This window comes from Ambystoma mexicanum, chromosome 6q (assembly GCF_040938575.1).
Source record: "Ambystoma mexicanum isolate Mex_15411 chromosome 6q, UKY_AmexF1_1, whole genome shotgun sequence".
Taxonomy (NCBI): domain Eukaryota; kingdom Metazoa; phylum Chordata; class Amphibia; order Caudata; family Ambystomatidae; genus Ambystoma; species Ambystoma mexicanum.
In genome coordinates, this window is record NC_090937.1 from 1,671,073,985 (window position 1) to 1,671,091,991 (window position 18,007).

The 18,007-nt window shown below is 49.7% G+C and overlaps 2 protein-coding genes across 2 annotated transcripts in view; one reads left to right on the plus strand and one right to left on the minus strand.

Annotated features, from left to right (window-relative positions):
- The window catches only part of GPATCH11 (G-patch domain containing 11), a 62,117-nt gene extending 52,979 nt beyond the window's left edge, over window positions 1–9,138 (minus strand). Inside the window, exon 1 of the mRNA XM_069632536.1 lies at window positions 8,955–9,138. The gene's annotated coding sequence lies outside the window, so the exon portion shown is untranslated. The remainder of the gene's footprint in view (window positions 1–8,954) is intronic.
- A 174-nt stretch (window positions 9,139–9,312) lies between these two features.
- The window catches only part of LOC138517023 (zinc finger protein 271-like), a 141,969-nt gene continuing 133,274 nt past the window's right edge, over window positions 9,313–18,007 (plus strand). Inside the window, exon 1 of the mRNA XM_069632534.1 lies at window positions 9,313–9,611. The gene's annotated coding sequence lies outside the window, so the exon portion shown is untranslated. The remainder of the gene's footprint in view (window positions 9,612–18,007) is intronic.

Genomic DNA, 18,007 nt, shown 5'->3' on the forward strand with positions numbered 1-18,007 from the left:
CCACCTACCCTCCGTTTCCCTCAGGCTGCACCCTTTCTTCATGGTCTTCACCCACTTAGCCTCCGTTTCCCTCAGGCTGCACCCTTTCTTCATGGTCTTCACCCACTTTCCATTCACCCATCTACCCTCCGTTTCCCTCAGGCTGCACCCTTTCTTCATGGTCTTCGCCCACTTTCCATTCACCCACCTACCCTCTGTTTCCCTAAGGCTGCAGCCTTTCTTCATGCACCCTTTCTTCACTTGCCCATTTCTTCTACCCCCCATCATGCATCTTGAGTTAAAGTTCCAAGCTGCTAGCCCTAAGCCAACCATAAAAAAAATCACTTGCCACTCAATTCTATTCGTGCTCACAGTACACCATTTCCTACTCATCAATAGTCAAATATCACTCCCCAATGGCTAGTGCAATGATCTGATGTACCATATGCAGCTCTAATACAAAAGAAGAAAAAATGGGGCATTTCTCCAAGTCCCAGTTACACTTTGATTCTCCTGGTGTCCCATTAGCTTCGCTGATGAATACAGATTTTAGGTTCGTTCTTTCTACTGTCTAATTTCTTGCTCAAGTCCAATACTCTGCAAGTTCTTAGCTGGAGCTATGATCAGTGAGTTGTGACCATTGATCATCCTTTGGCACCAGTGTTGTTCTTCCCATAAATATTCTCTCTCCAAATGTGGTTTTAAATAATCATCTCGTGAATTTGCTGTTCCAGGGCATCGTAACAAAAGGTGTTGTATGATTTCTATTTACATCTTTTTTTTCTACAAATTACGGCGCAAATTAGATTCAGATTGACCCCGGATGGCTAAAATTGAATTTTTCTTTAAGACGTTCAGCCGAGCCGTGAGGTAAGTGGCACGCAGTATTCAGTCTGGAAATTTAATCAAATATTTCATTGGTTGGTCAACTTTCTGTGTGTTTGGAGGCAGGTGTGCGGTTGTTTTGTAACTGGCAGTCGTTTCTAAAGAATGTATCAAATCCCAGTTTTTGAGTTTGTCTTTAACTTTCTCCGGGTTGAAGTCTAGCTCCTCTTTTGAGCTTCCGATATAAAGTAAAAGGGTTAGATCTTTGTTAGCCCATTTCATCAGCATCTTATTTCTGCAGCTCTCCATTTCTTTATTAATGATTTCCAACTGCTTTGGACGAGGGGTTCTCCGGATCTTTCTGAAAAAGATCAAGCTGTTTCTGTCAATGGTTGCTTTTAGGGATGATAAACTAAGTTATCTTCCGATTGCAGCGAGTGGTGTGCAGGTGGGTAATGTAAAAATGTTCCTCCGGACGAGAGACCTTCTAGTGTATTCCAGATTCCCTCCAGCATTTGTGGAATTGCTTACATTCCATATGATATAGTTGGAATTACCTTGTTTTGTAAAAGTTCAATACCGGGAGGAGGGCGAACTGGACACATTTTCTATCTAGTGCTATCGTTTACAACACTAGTGAATTCATCTTGGAGTACAGAGCATTCTGTATTGGCATTTCCACCGGGTTCCTGTTAATTATGACTCCAAGGTATTTGAAGCAGAGTACGATCTCCAATTTCTCTGCTTCCAGGTACCAGTGCAGATTTTCCGCCCTTTTTGTGGTCTTCTCCATGATCATTATTTTTATTTTGTTTATATTGATGTCAGAGATCGTTTTTTTGTGTATAGCGACAAGCTATTTAACTGGCGTTGCAGGCCTATTCTTGTGTAATCCAGAAGGACAATGTCATCCGCATAGATGAGACATGGGATCCTTTCCTCTCCGACTCTTGGCGGAAAAAAAGCCAGTGCTGTCGTCCATTTCAACAATGTCCCTCACATATGCATTGTAGAGGGGCGGTGCCAAAGGACAACCCTGTATGACACCTTTTGTTGTGTTTATCGTATCTGACAGTAAGCCAGCACTGTTGAGTCTCACCCGCATGGAAGTGTCAGTGTAGAGCAGTTTGACAGGATCTAAGAGTGAGTCAGGACAGTTCCAAGCTGTTAGTTTTGACCATAACTTCTCTCTATTTACTCTGTCAAGGTTAACGAAGGCAATGAAAATTCTTGGGCGACCATCCAACACTGATAAAAGATCCATTATAGTAGAAGACATTTTGATTGAGCCTGTGGAATTCAATGGCTGAATTTGAGAAAGGTGTGTGTTCAATGTTTGTGCTGCATTTCATAATTGTTCTTGTTTTGCCCCGTATACAATTGCGAACAGTCATAGTAGAAAGACGTCCATCCACTTAACAAGATGGAACTCTTTTGACCATGTCTAGTAGTAGTTTACTTTGTGTTCAAAGTAACTTAGATGTTCCTTTGGACCGTTAGAAGTGACGTCATGGTGGTGACACGATATACCACTTTGAGATGTTAACCCCCTCAAACCACACTCATGCCACCATCATTACCATCGCATGCCCTACATAGCCAGTAATTACTTCCAAAGTAGATGGAGCTAGAGTAATGCTGCAGCATTTTTTCAGTCCATTTTCCAGAACCAACACGCATATGTTGCTCTGGTGGTTCAGGGAAGTGCTTCCTGCAAGATTTAAAAAATATGTAGTATTTTTATACCTACTCATACGTGCGTTCAACCAGAGATCCATGCTCGACATTGGCACCCAAATAAAAGTGAAGTAAGTCACCCAGGCACTTAAGGGAGCCCTAGCATCTTTATTTTAAAAAAAGAACGGTTTTTCTCTCAGCCCTAATTTAACAGCATTGTTCTGACCCCATAACGTTGCTGCATAGAACGTAACAGCAATTGCTTGCTTCTTAAACACGTCAAGGGAGGATAAAGCTGATTTCCAAAGTATTTTAAAAGTCTTAATATGGCAGAGGTGCTGCGGCCAAAATCAGATCCCTGTGATCCCAAGCCTAAATAATCAAAATAACGCCTTTCCTCCACCTCCTAACCATTCAGCTTTGGTCTCAATTTTCAACATCGATGTTTTTTGCCACAGAGAACATATTTCGTTTCTCCACATTTGATTTCCAACCCCTTCTGGAAACACTGCTCACAGAAGGTACAGAATGGATTGCTGGCGGATACAGACTTCTGGAGAGGAGCTTGCCGTCATTTCTCTCCTTGGGTTGGTATATCTGCTCGTAGCGCAGCGATTTGCTCTGCCAAATCAGAAATTAACAGAACAATAAAGATGCAACGTTGTCTGATGCCCTTTTCCGATTATCTCTCCCAAAAGCCACACCTCTCCAAGTCGGGAGTTCCCACAACAAAGATCAGTCAACTCTTTGGCATTGGACTGTTTTAATCAGCCAGAGCTCGCAAAAGTTTACCTCGGACTCAATCAAATGGGTCTTTACAAAATCAACAACAAATATGCAAGAGGCACCCTTTTCCCCCCCCGTTAAGAACAGTTCATGAACGCCTGAACCCCCAATGTTGTCAAATCTTTTGTGGAAGCCAGCTTGCAAACGGCTCATTATGTGTTTTTTGTCATACTTGATAGTCACCATAGTTAACGAAGCTGGGCTGTAGCTATACAGAGTCTCACTTCCAGCGGCTTATTATAGCGCCACTACGCCAGCAGTAAGGCCACCTACCTTAACTCTTCTCCCATTAAAAGTAAATAGAGAACAGTAAGGTGCGTAAAAATGTCGGATACAATCTACTAGCCAGAATAAAAATATACCCCCCACCCACCTGCAGTTCTCTTCTAAGATCTACCACCTTAAACGAACCAACAAACCCTCATAGGTGGCCACCACAGGCCCAGCCATTAACACATCAACAATAACCAATCCACTGTAATCTTATTGCACTTACGCACACCAGTAGCTAACCAGGGCCAAAGCACTGTAGTCCATGAGATCTGGGGCTCTTCCCTATGGACAGGGAGGAGGTGCCGAGCTGTGCAGCCACCCCAGGACCTGTGTGTGATGCAGTGGAGCATGGTACTGCCACTGCGGCTCAAGATGTCGGGGATAGTGGGCTTATACTGTCAGGAGCTCAACAGGACGGTGTGGGAGGTGCCTGAGCACTACTCCAGCCTCTCCCCTGTGGGCTTTGGCACACTGTCTGGTGCAGGCTTCCATGAGAGCAGAAGAGTGACCTGATCAGTGTGGCAGATCATGGAATGCCTAGCTATGGGAGATGGATACAGGAGCTTGAAGCGGAAAGGCCGCTCAAGTAATGTTGAAAGGGGCCCCTAGGGGACCCTGACGTCTATGGAAACAAGGCGAGTCACCACACATGATAGATAGTCAGACACAAGGTTGTATTCCCAAAGCTAGGGTTTATTGCAAAGCAATAGTCTCAGTTGGCCAACTCAGTCTCACGCCCCGCGACGTGCATCTCTAGACCTCGAGGGACGCAAGAGCGTGAATTACGTACATCAGTTACATATATACAAAATGCATATCAAACAATGACATGTTTAACACCCCCCTTTATTGGGTTTCTTTGAACTTGGTGTGATGATGGACATCTCCGACTACTATGACAGCTTCAAACATCTATTCTAGTAACAATTTGCAATTTGTGAGTGCTAAGGCATCTTTCAGTTGTTGAATAGAACACAGCGCTTCTGTTCTTGGAAGCGAGCTACATACGGGGGGAGTTGCATTCCAGACCTTGCTATCCATTAGGTGCTATTCGCGTCCTGGGGCCGACACGCTCTAGCGGGCTCAACAAAGGGGGCCGTAAGAAAAGCATAATTCAAGCCTTTAGCGGTATTATTCTAACATATTCTACCATATAACGAGACTGGCTGGCAGCTGTGAAATGATTAAATGCCCTGCAGCTCTGCTTCAAGGCTACATTCGGGAAGGAGCCGGGCATTCTTCCTGGCGCTGCCTACGTTTGTGTTTCAGCAAACTCTTGTTATCCTCACGGCCCTGTGGCCTTGTCCTTTTCACATACAGACAACAATGTTTCACAGTCGGCAGTGTAAGCGGAAAATATACTGCGAAGCAATAGGAACAGAAAGCAATGAGCAATGGTTAGAAAACAAAATGGCGATTCTTGTTACATCAAAATGGCCGTTTATTGGCAAACTCGAAAACCTATATTTTGTCATATCGTGCATGAGACGGTTGGCCCACGGCCACCATAATGCGTTTGCAGTCACAAAGTAGAGGTATCCATATTTCTAGACTGACAAGGTGTGCTGCAACAGTGCAGCTGAGCTAAGGTAAGGAAACTGCTCAATATCTATTGCACATCATTCATAGTGCACGTACATTGCAACTAGCACCGTGCCTCATAGTACACAGCAGATTCCCACAATAAATGCAGTCCAGCTGTCTCAGTCTCTACGGTATGCATGTACATTGTATGTAAAGTACAGCAGCGCCCTCAACTGTACACAGATGCCATACACTTGTCATTCCGGCTACTTTACTCTTTCAGCACTAAGCCCCACAGCTTTACAGACGAGGCCAATGAAAAAATGTTTGGTTCAGTTGTCAGTCTCATCTTCAATACAGTCTGTGCCTCTCCACTCTTTACGTTGAATGCAACCACGCAAGACATTTCTGCTTTCTGTAAAGTGCCTATCCTATATTTTCTGTTGCATACATTGTTCCTCTCCGTTTTATTCAAATAATGGTCTGCTGAAGGTCAGGCTCCCTACAGAGCTTCAACGCCATCAAAGATGGGTGGGTAAATCAGCCTGTAAAGGCAGATGGCTGGGTGAACGGGCATGTCAAAATATCCTGATGAAGAAGTGTGAACACGAATGAGGGTGTGGTGGATTGATGAGTGGATGAATGTGTGCGTTAGTGGTGAATGTATTGGGGCCGACAGGCGTACACAGGTGAATGGTTGGATTAATAAGTGGGTGTGTGAGGTAATATGGTTGCACGAGGTTATGAGTAGATGAATGCGGTTGGTTGCACACATGTATATGTGTTGAATACTCGAGTTTCCCTCAGTTCTGGAGTGGGGCAGTCCGCCTTGAGCACACAGCTTGGAGTGGACGCTATCCCCACTCGGCATCATTCTTGGGGGGGGCAGCACCCAGAGAATGCCAGCGCTGAAACCCCATGTAGCAGAGCAACCCGGTGGCAGTCTGCTGAGAAGCGTACACAGAGGAAAGGAAAGGCAGAAATCTCGAGGATGCACACACATGGGACAGCAGGTTTACCAGCACTAAAGCCCATCTGTGGTGCCCAGCCCTCCAGGGCAGGACCCCCAAACATCTAAGCACTCTGCAGAGAGAGGGTCCAGCACCACCCGGCCCTCCAGGACAGGACCCCCCAAACATCTAAGCACTCTGCAGAGAGGGTCCCGCACCGCAGAGGGGGTCCCACACCACCCAGCCCTCCAGGGCAGTACCCCCAAACATCTAAGCACTCTGCAGAGAGAGGGTCCCGCACCGCCCGGCCCTCCAGGGCAGTACCCCCAAACATCTAAGCACCCTGCAGAGAGAGTGTCCTGCACCGCCCGGCCCTCCAGGGCAGGACCCCCAAACATCTAAGCACCCTGCAGAGAGGCTACAGCACCGGCCAACCCTCCAGGGCAGGACCCCCAAACATCTAAGCACCCTGCAGAGAGAGGGTCCATCACCGCCCAGCCCTCCAGGGCAGGACCCCCAAACATCTAAGCACCCTGCAGAGAGAGGGTCCCGCACCGGCCAGCCCTCCAGGGCAGGACCCCCAAACATCTAAGCACCCTGCAGAGAGGGTCCTGCACCGCCCCAAACATCTAAGCACCCTGCAGAGAGGGTCCAGCAGCGCCCGGCCCTCCAGGGCAGGAACCCAAACATCTAAGCACCCTGCAGAGAGGGTCCACCAGCGCCCGGCCCTCCAGGGCAGGACCCCCAAACATCTAAGCACCCTGCAGAGAGAGAGGGTCCACCAGCACCCGGCCCTCCAGGGCAGGACCCCCAAACATCTAAGCTCTCTGCAGAGAGAGGGTCCAGCAGCGCCCAGCCCTCCATGGCAGGTCCCCCAAACATCTAAGCACCCTGCAGAGAGAGGGTCCAGCAGCGCCCGGCCCTCCATGGCAGGTCCCCCAAACATCTAAGCACCCTGCAGAGAGAGGGTCCCGCAGCGCCCAGCCCTCCATGGCAGGTCCCCCAAACATCTAAGCACCCTGCAGAGAGAGGGTCCCGCAGCGCCCAGCCCTCCAGGGCAGGACCCCCAAACATCTAAGCACCCTGCAGAGAGAGGGTCCATCACCGCCCAGCCCTCCAGGGCAGGACCCCCAAACATCTAAGCACCCTGCAGAGAGAGGGTCCCGCACCGGCCAGCCCTCCAGGGCAGGACCCCCAAACATCTAAGCACCCTGCAGAGAGGGTCCTGCACCGCCCCAAACATCTAAGCACCCTGCAGAGAGGGTCCAGCAGCGCCCCGCCCTCCAGGGCAGGAACCCAAACATCTAAGCACCCTGCAGAGAGGGTCCACCAGCGCCCGGCCCTCCAGGGCAGGACCCCCAAACATCTAAGCACCCTGCAGAGAGAGAGGGTCCACCAGCACCCGGCCCTCCAGGGCAGGACCCCCAAACATCTAAGCTCTCTGCAGAGAGAGGGTCCAGCAGCGCCCAGCCCTCCATGGCAGGTCCCCCAAACATCTAAGCACCCTGCAGAGAGAGGGTCCAGCAGCGCCCGGCCCTCCATGGCAGGTCCCCCAAACATCTAAGCGCCCTGCAGAGAGAGAGTCCCGCAGCGCCCGGCCATCCATGGCAGGTCCCCCAAACACCCTGCAGAGAGAGGGTCCAGCAGCGCCCAACCCTCCAGGGCAGGTCCCCCAAACATCTAAGCACCCTGCAGAGAGAGGGTCCCGCAGCGCCCAGCCCTCCAGGGCAGGACCCCCAAACATCTAAGCACCCTGCAGAGAGAGAGGGTCCACCAGCACCCGGCCCTCCAGGGCAGGACCCCCAAACATCTAAGCTCTCTGCAGAGAGAGGGTCCAGCAGCGCCCAGCCCTCCATGGCAGGTCCCCCAAACATCTAAGCACCCTGCAGAGAGAGGGTCCAGCAGCGCCCGGCCCTCCATGGCAGGTCCCCCAAACATCTAAGCGCCCTGCAGAGAGAGGGTCCCGCAGCGCCCAGCCCTCCATGGCAGGTCCCCCAAACATCTAAGCACCCTGCAGAGAGAGGGTCCCGCAGCGCCCGGCCCTCCAGGGCAGGAACCCAAACATCTAAGCACCCTGCAGAGAGGGTCCAGCAGCGCCCGGCCCTCCAGGGCAGGAACCCAAACATCTAAGCACCCTGCAGAGAGGGTCCACCAGCGCCCGGCCCTCCAGGGCAGGACCCCCAAACATCTAAGCACCCTGCAGAGAGAGAGGGTCCACCAGCACCCGGCCCTCCAGGGCAGGACCCCCAAACATCTAAGCTCTCTGCAGAGAGAGGGTCCAGCAGCGCCCAGCCCTCCATGGCAGGTCCCCCAAACATCTAAGCACCCTGCAGAGAGAGGGTCCAGCAGCGCCCGGCCCTCCATGGCAGGTCCCCCAAACATCTAAGCGCCCTGCAGAGAGAGGGTCCCGCAGCGCCCGGCCATCCATGGCAGGTCCCCCAAACACCCTGCAGAGAGAGGGTCCAGCAGCGCCCATCCCTCCAGGGCAGGTCCCCCAAACATCTAAGCACCCTGCAGAGAGAGGGTCCCGCAGCGCCCAGCCCTCCAGGGCAGGACCCCCAAACATCTAAGCACCCTGCAGAGAGAGAGGGTCCACCAGCACCCGGCCCTCCAGGGCAGGACCCCCAAACATCTAAGCTCTCTGCAGAGAGAGGGTCCAGCAGCGCCCAGCCCTCCATGGCAGGTCCCCCAAACATCTAAGCACCCTGCAGAGAGAGGGTCCAGCAGCGCCCAGCCCTCCAGGGCAGGACCCCCAAACATCTAAGCATCCTCCAGGGCAGGACCCCCAAACATCTAAGCTCTCTGCAGATAGGGTCCAGCAGCGCCCGGCCCTCCAGGGCAGGAACCCAAACATCTAAGCACCCTGCAGAGAGAGGGTCCAGCAGCGCCCTGCCCTCCCTCTACGGCGCATTCTACTCCTGTTACGGGCGGTATAAGCACCTGCACTTGGGGGTTCGCTGCGGTTGCGGACTCGACGGATTTCATGCAAGTCTCCGGTGCTGCAGCCCGGCATCCATCTCGACGTCGCACGACGCTGTTCGTCACGTGACTGCACGTGCAAGTCTCCAGTGCTGCAGTCCGGCATCCATCGCGACGTCGCCTGACGCTGCTCGTCACGTGACTGCACGTGCAAGTCTCCAGTGCTGCAGCCCGGCATCCATCGCGACGTCGCCTAACGCTGCCGGTCACGTGACTGCACGTAACGCTAGCACTATTGCCAGGTCAGGAGTTAAAAATAAGCTGAATGCCCCTCTAGAACAAGGCCAAAACAAGCTGCCTCCCACCCACATAGGCTGAGAAAACAAGCGCACTTCCGAAACACTGTGGACAGGCCTCAAAAGAAAAAATCCAGGAACGCAAGCATGCATAAAGAGAAGAACGCAGATGTGCTAGAACAAAACGCATTTATGTTAAATTCATCTGAATGGGGCTTCTAAAAGCACATCTTTTGGCACTCAAGCGATTTACGTTAGTGCACACCAGCAGGGCATAGCAAAGAATTTCACACAGTCCTCTGTGGGCCATGAGCACCCCCGATGGCCATGCAACTCGGGAATGGGAGCAATGGGGGTGAACATTTATGCTGGCCCTGCTAAGGTGAGTCCGCTCTATACTTGCCCAGGATCACACACCTAGAGAAAGAAAAATGTAAAGTCATGTGTAATAACTTGGAAGCTGATGGACACCCGAGCCAGCAGGTAAGTTATTAAGTAGATTTATTGTAGTTCAAAGCCAGGAACAAAACATTGGCATGTCCTTTCCAAGTCAGCATAACTCCAACTGCCAAGCATAGACATAGCTCCCAACCTTTTTTGTCAGCATGGCGGGTGAAAACACCCGATTTTCTTTTTGGCGGGTGAGAGGCCCATAGAAGTGAATGGGCGTACGAAGGACTTGGCGGGTGATTCATCTGCTTTCAAGGCGGGTGACACCCGCCAAAAGCGGGTGAGTTGAGAGCTATACATAGAACCCCCACACACCAACATTCCTCTCACACTGACATCACTACATTCCATTCAGCAGTGATGTCATCCACTCAGCTTGTAAGACACATTACAACATCGTGCCCCTGGGAGGGATGGAGGAAACAACTTTACAGAGAGACCACCTACCCATGGTCAGAGGCGGTTGCTGGGAGTAGGTAAAATGCCAAAAGACGAATTGCCTATACGCATACATGCCAACCCTCCCGATTTAGGCTGTACAGCCGCTGTTCAGGATAGAAAAAGGAAGCGGTGGAAGGCCATGCGTACTGCAAAGGCTCACTCCCCGTCTTACCAATGCAGAATAATAAAAATGCAACACACCAGTGGGGAATGAGACTATGAGAACAGGTTGCAAGATTTAGTAAGTTTATATAAAGTTGGCATCCAGAAAACTCTGCTGCCTCGAGAGCGCTCTGGCAAGCAATACAATTACAGAGAATTCTAAAGGAAAACAGCGTCATAAGTGACGCAACTAACATAGGGTACTACAACAGTGCAGGATTGACTGGACTGTGGAAGCACATATATCGTTGTAGGCGCTGCTTCTCCTGGATAGGCTGCCCAGTTGGCAGGAAGGTGAGCATTACGAGGTCCAGCTGCATGTGTCCGGGAGGGGTGAGGGTTATGTCACGGCGAGATAGAGTTGACACTAACTAAGCTGGCATGAGAAACTACCAATCGATATATAATAAACAACAATCATTAGTATACCTTTGAATAAATCTAGAAAACCTATAAATTGCATGTATGCGATTACACCATCTTTCATTGGGACTTTTATGGGGTACAAGGCGTAGAAGGCTTGTCCTCTGTGATAACCTGGGCGACTGGGTGGTTCTTAGCACATCAAGGCAAGTGGGGAGTTGTAATGACGTGTTAGTTTAAGGGCACACTATACTGAGACAGAGGTCTGGGTTTATTTGGGGCACTGTGGGGTGGGCTGCACAGCAGGGACACACTTCTGGTACATCAAGAGACTACCTTAGGAGGGCACAGGGTTACATTGGCAGTAATTTTCCAACAGCGGGGTCAAGGGAGCAGGGGCAGGTTTGTGAAGATGGATGAGCTACAAGGCATGGTTCGAGCCGGTTAACACACAGGACAGTGATCACAGAGGAAGGGTGATATGATACTTTCTGTTATTTGTTTCAATTATACCCGGCGCATCCTTGAGAAAGGGATTTGTGAAGCTCTCAGACAGTGGAGAAAAGGTTGGGGCTGTGAGCGCGCTGTGCGCGGCGCTGCAAAGGGGAGAGAAGCCTTTTCATACTATTGAAGTGAGGCCTAGTCCAAAGATGAAGTCGAGGGCACACAAAATGGAAGCCAAGTGTACCCTTCAATAGCCCCAGTTATGCTAATGTTAGCATAAGGGCAATGGAGGCGTCCCCCGCTATTGCACGAGCGAGTGGTCCATACGTGCAGAATGTGCGAGGGGGCCCAAACGACTCCTCGCTCCCACACATTCCCCCCTTTCGTTACATCTAAAGTAACAAACTAATTACGGTTATTTTCATTCCGATAGTACTCTGCTTCTTGCACTGCTTCATCCCATGCGGGTGTCCCTTTAATTGGCATCCAAGCCCTGCAAACACTTCGTAAGCTTTGACCTCTCCTGGCGTATTCATCAGGTGTGCAGGTCATATATATTCCCCCATTCCCATCCAGGTCCACCCACACCTCCCTGTACCATTGTAATTCACGTGGCTCTTTGATGGTTGTATGGTATAAGTTGTCCACCCTATTCCCCGCTGATGATGCACGGCTGTCGGGCGATGCTTAGGGGGATTTGACTCTCCAGTTTGTATTTGAGCATCTTTTACATTTGCTACCATTGTCGGTTTGCCCATTGTTACCATCATCATTGCTGAACGAGGCATTGATTTTGCACAACATCGAATGCCGACCTGGAACACACAGAAAAATAGCAGCACAAAAACGATGAGCGGGACAAACATTTTCATCATCACACTGAGCCAGGACGGGATCCAATTGAAGATGTCATTGAACCAGTTGCTTGGCTCTATTCCTCCTTCCTTCCGCATTCTCTCCCCCCAGACTATGCACAGCCGAGATGACATGGGAGAGGGTCCCTTTGTCTGCGTCTTCAGAAGGTACGAATGTGCCCCAGGCACTCCCGATTTTTCGGCAAACACTGCCGTCCATTGCTGTGAGAAGGTCGAGGACGTACCGGTTCTGCATTGACATTAGGCGCAGAGCGCGAAGTTCAACTTTTATAACGTTGAACCCTTCTTCAGTGTCGTTGGCCAGTTGGATCGGCTCCCAGCGCACGATCTGCAGCCATTTGGTGTTTGTTCACGCCTGAAGTCCTGGCACCAAGAGGGAAGCAAAACATTTTTCAGCCGAGTTGAAAAGCTTGTATTTATCTGGAATCTGAGCCAAGAGGTCTGATGACATGCTGGAGATATAGTTGGAGGGCCGTCGTTTTCGAGACACCCTGTCTTGTAGTTCATTTTCAGACAGAATGTTGTAGGTGGAAGGCTCTGTTGTTGCTGGCTGGTGTGCTGCCGATATGTCAGCCGAACCTTTCCCCCCTTGGATATTACTTTCTGGAATCACCGTTAGTGCCGAAGGCAGTGTGGCCATGGCATAGGTACCCCTCCACGATGGTGGGAGATGCAGGTATGCTTGCTTGCCACATACCCAATAAGTGTCCATGAGTGCTGCTGTAAACTTTTTCATATCTGGGATAATGATCGTTTTGTTGCATTTTCTGTTCGAGCCCATTTGCACCTTCCCTTCGCCATGGAAACAAAGTTCATGTTCTATTTCTTTCTGTGTTTTGATGGGTTTCTCGAGAGCTGTAACCCATGTGAGCTTTGCGATGTGTTGGGACCAGACTGGAGTGCATGTCTCTTTGACCCATTGAAAGTTATCTTCAGTAAGTCCTCGCAACGCCTCTGCCTTGCACGTGATTGTCTCGTCATGCCATTTGTTTTCCGTGAACCGTGTCCCTCTGATAACAAAAAAATGGTTCTTTGATGCAAATCACTCCTTGCGGCTTACTCGTGTAGGTTTTTACATTCTGCAGCATTTCTTTTGTAACTGGAAAGTGCTTCGAATCCTACATAATACGAGATGAACTAAACCTTGGGCATCCGACAAAGGCACTTCTTGAGGTATAAGGACTTTAGGTGTGCCGGAAGCATGCGAAATAAGAGAGCAGACATAACAGCTGTCATTCGTTGTTACGCTCACCTGGTTCCCACAGGGGCGTAGATTGGACCCGCACAGCTGCGGTCTCCACCAACGTGATGCGTAGTGAAGAGATGACAGTCTGGACTGGCCCGCCTAATCTTGTCTGCTGGACTCGTAGAAGTATTCTCCTGCAAGTGGAGACAGGGATTTAGCCACCCGTGGACTTTAGTGATGGCCCCCCCAACTGTTCTCGTTCTCCCCACTAATCACCTCCGATAACCCCTCTTGGTAACCTCACCTTATGTTTTTAAATGATGAGCTCTCCATCCTGCATGGCTTGCAGGGGTGCGTAGATACCTGTTACTTCACTGGTTTGAAGGTACTTGAGGAGGTCCAGAGGAATATTGACTCCAGTGTCTATAAAGTTCAAAGAGTTCAATATGTCTGATGTTCACTCTTGTTCCATTCCCTCGTTAGGTTGCAGCCGGGTCCAAAAGAATATTGCCTGAAGGCAGCTGATGGCGTTCAGGTAAGAGTCTGTATTACCAAACACTGTCCGGTAAAAGTTGCATGAGTTTAACTTGCTGTTTTCTCTCCCTTTATAGGTGCGGCATAGAAAGATGCAGCGAATTAAAGGATAATACCTCCGGTGGTAAAGCAGGTAAGCCTATGGTGGCAAAGAGATTGTCTTTGTCGGTTTTCTCGGCTCACCTTGTTATTCCTTTTGTTTTCCCCCCAGGTGCTGGGTTTCGACGAAGAAAATGATGGAGGCAGCGCCGAGTTGAAAGATGCGGTGGACTGGTGAGTATAACGCGGCACTGCTGCTGGCGACGCGTGCTGAAATAATGTCCTTTCCAGGCTCGGAGATGTGCTGGGTCCAGAATCAGGTAAAGAATCAAATAATGTCCGTGATCTAACCTCTTCTCCTTTCTTTTCCTTTTGTCTAAGAGCTCCGGATTCGAGGCGGGCGTGGCAGAAGACTGGATGCTGACTTGCAGACATGGTGAGCGTTACGCTGCTGGATGCAGAATAACACGAAGCATGAGCTGCTGTTCGGGCGTGATTTAAATAGCCTGCAAAGTAGTCCCAGGTAAGAAGATCCCCCGGAACCACACCCGAGTAAAAAGTAGTCCATGTAATAAAATAGTCCCATCCAGGCCTCACATTGGCTTGGACTCATTTGCAGCATGGTCTGCATAAGGTAAGTAAAGTCTATGATAGGCGCCAGGACTGATTTCTATGATGAGCCTGGCGCCTAAGGCACCAGGACTGAATCCAAACAGCCCCCAGCCGGGGTTGTTGGGGTTTTAATGATTATCTGGATGCCTGCTCCTGGGGCTGATGGACTCGATCAGGATGCCCGGGGGTAGGCATCATGACAGCACCCCCCCCCCCCCAAGGCCCCTCCTAAAGTTGTTCTTCCCCTTGGCCCTGGCTTGTATGGGAAGTCCCAATAGAATTTTTTCACCAATCGAGGAGCATGAACGTGGTCACTAGGTTCCCATGACCTTTCTTGTGGTCCGTAACCCTTCCAGTCGATTAAAAAAAAGTCTTGATTTAACCATTTTAGAGTCCAGGATGTTTTTTACCTCGAATTCAGGTTCTCCATCTATTAGGATTCTTACAATCTGTTTCAACACCACACTTTTTGATAAGCCAAGAATGGTACTCACGAATCTTCGGGCTTTATCAGGATGTTTGAAGAGTAGAGAGATGTCCCCCCGGGAGTCCAGAGACCGTGAGTAGTACTCTGTGCACCCAGGGGGCCACCCCCTGGGAAACCCTCGAAGGGAAGAAAACCCAGATCCAGACAGGTCCCGATTGATTGGAACGGAAGTTCGTATGATTAATGAAGACGTAGAAAAATAACTTGCTGTACACTTGACGTCAGGAAGCGGAGCACGAATAATCCAAGGTAAGATGCCGGGGAAACCCTGTTAATACCAGGAGAAGGAGAGCAGACTCACGAGAGACGTGACTCAGAGGAAGACGAGGAGAAGCACAAAGTGACAGCAGGAGGAGAGGAGCCGCGGTTGCGAGAGGCCGACGGCGGAAGGAGGAAAGAGGCTGAGAGAAGTAAGTGAACCAGAAACGGTGAGTACCGAAGCGGCCGCAGCCGAAGCGGAGTAAAGGATGCCGAGCAGGGCTAGGATTAGCTAGCACGGCAAGCCGTGTGGAAAAAAGAAACAGCGAACTGTCAAGGTTGGCAGCCGCTGAGCGGAGAAAAAGGTGCTGCGAGCAGCTAGTACGGCAAAAGCCGATCGAGGAAACAGAAACAGCGAACGGCCAAGATTGGCAGACGCTATAATGAGAAAGGTGCTGCGAGCAGCTAGCACGGCAAAAGCCGAGCGGTGAAAGGTAGGGAAACACAGATGGAAAGCAATGCATACACGGGAGCGAGTAGCAACGCAGAGTGTTTTAGTGATTCTGGGTTTAAGTAGGAGTGATCAGGTGGAACTGAGTGCGAAACTAGACCTGCACCGTTAGGTAGTAGAAACGTGATCCAACAGACGCCATCTTGAATTCCACTGTGTGCGCCGATGATGGTGAATCTTCCAATGTTTCCAAAGAGTTCTAGGGGTTTTCCTAACAAGGATGGGGTCAGGTGGTTTGGTTAATCTTGTCCCGGGTTGAACTGGTTTTAGAAGTGAAACATGAAAGACAGGATGAATCCGCATATTAGAGGGTAATTCTAATTTGACGGCCATCGGGTTGATAATGGCCTTAATGGTGTAAGGTCCCAAATATCTAGGATTAAAAGTCTGAGTTCCTTTCAGAGGTATATGTCTTGTAGCCAGCCAAACTTGGTCTCCGATTCGATATGGTGGGGTCTCACTTCTATGTTGATCAGCATTTTTCTTGTATTTCTCTTTTGCTTGTTTCAAATGTTTTGTTGCCTCTTTAAAAGCTTGTGTAATAGTAGAATGCAGATGAGTTACTGCCGGCATTTCTAAATGCTGGGGCAAATCGAGTTCTGAGGTTCGAGGATGATGTCCATATATGGTATAAAAGGGGCTTTGTCCGGTTCCTGAATGTACAGAGTTATTGAATGCGTATTCAGAAATCCATAAAATGTCCTTCCAATTACTTTCGGTTTGGTGGAGCATACAACGTAGGTATTGTTCAAGAGTCTGGTTGGTTCTCTCCGTCTGAGCATCGGTTTGGGGATGGTGACTGGTTGATAACCTTACGTCGATTTGTGCCAATTGACAACACTTCTGCCAAAATTGCGAAATTAACTGACTACCTCGGTCAGAGATCAATACGGAAGGAAATCCATGTATTCGAACAATATTTTCGAGAAATTCCTTGGCCAAGATTGAAGCAGAAGGTAATCCTTTTAAAGGAATAAAGTGGGCCATCTTGGAAAAAAGATCCACAATAACTAGAATGGTGTTGAATCCATTTGTCAAACTTATAAGGGAATAGGGGTCTCGATACCCTCTTCCGAACCACAGAAGCCAAATAGATTGACCCCTCCCACCGTGGTTGGCACGGGCGCCTGAAACTGATATCACAGGTAGCCACATGGCAGCCAATGGGGGGAAGATGGAGTTAGGGAAAGGGGATGGAGTGACAAAGGAAAGGAAGGGAACATAAACAAGCAAGTACATACAATATACACAATACTCCTATACCTGTACCTCTACTTCCTGAACACCTAGCCTGACCTCCTATACATGTAATGCACCTGCTACATACCCACAGTAGTGTACCTCATTAGTGGCCCTATACGACTCCACTTTGCACACCACAAAACATAGGATTATAAACTTAAACATAGAACGTGAACATAACATAACATGCGCCCTGGGACGTATACTTCCTAAAAACACATAGGGTTGCATACAAGAAAAATGGCACAAACAAAGGGGTTGTTCCTTTTCATGAAGATACAAGACTCATGGCCCGCTGGGCCCAAAGAAGCAACAAACAAGGGTTTAGAACAAATACACAAAACACATGCCCTTGTGCTGTGTGGACCTTAAAGAATGATTCCAAAACAAGTGCGCTTTAAAGGATAGTCCCCTATTTTCCCAGGGCACTGTTTTGTCAGTTCCGAGATTCATAGCGTGTTTCCTCACACATGGCGTGTCTCACACCTGGCATGTATCCTACACATGGCGTGTTTCATGTAGTTTATCGCCTCTTGGGAAACAAGCAGCGCCGTCCTCTACCCCAAATAAGATTCCTGACAGTGCCGTGTTCGTATCATAAATCAACAAAGGAGAATAAGCATACTTTAACACCAAAACATGAACACAGTTGTAGAAAACTTAACTGATGGTCCGGATGCCTCACGAGGACATCCGGACCCTCAAGTTCGATGCCCAACACTTGGGAAGGAGCCTGATTCACCACTGTGGCCCGCGACTGCTTTTTCTCCTGTTTAGGCTGCTAAACACCGTCGCGGCCCGGGGAAAGCTCCAAAAGTCCTTCGGCGTCCAAAACATTCCCGCATGCTCTTGCTTCTTCAGCTGCCGCCACCCGTGCTGGTAATCTGTAATTACCTGCACCGAGGCACAGGCGGCGGCGAGTTTTCAACAGTTACTGCTAATGAGCAGTTGGCGTACCGCGCGAAAGAGGAACTACACGCATCCCAACGCCTGATAGGAAATGTAGTTTATCGCCTCTTGGGAAACAAGAAGCGCCATCCTCTATCCCAAATCAGATTCCTGACAGTACGTCCTCTCTCAGGGCCCCTTCCAAGTTTTGCCTTCTCTGGATGCTGCAAATGAAACTGTCACACCAATCTAGGTGCATGAACCGCACTAGCCGGTTCCCATGAACAATCCTCAGGGCCATATCCTACCCACTGGATGAGATACCATAATTTATGCTGTGTCCGTC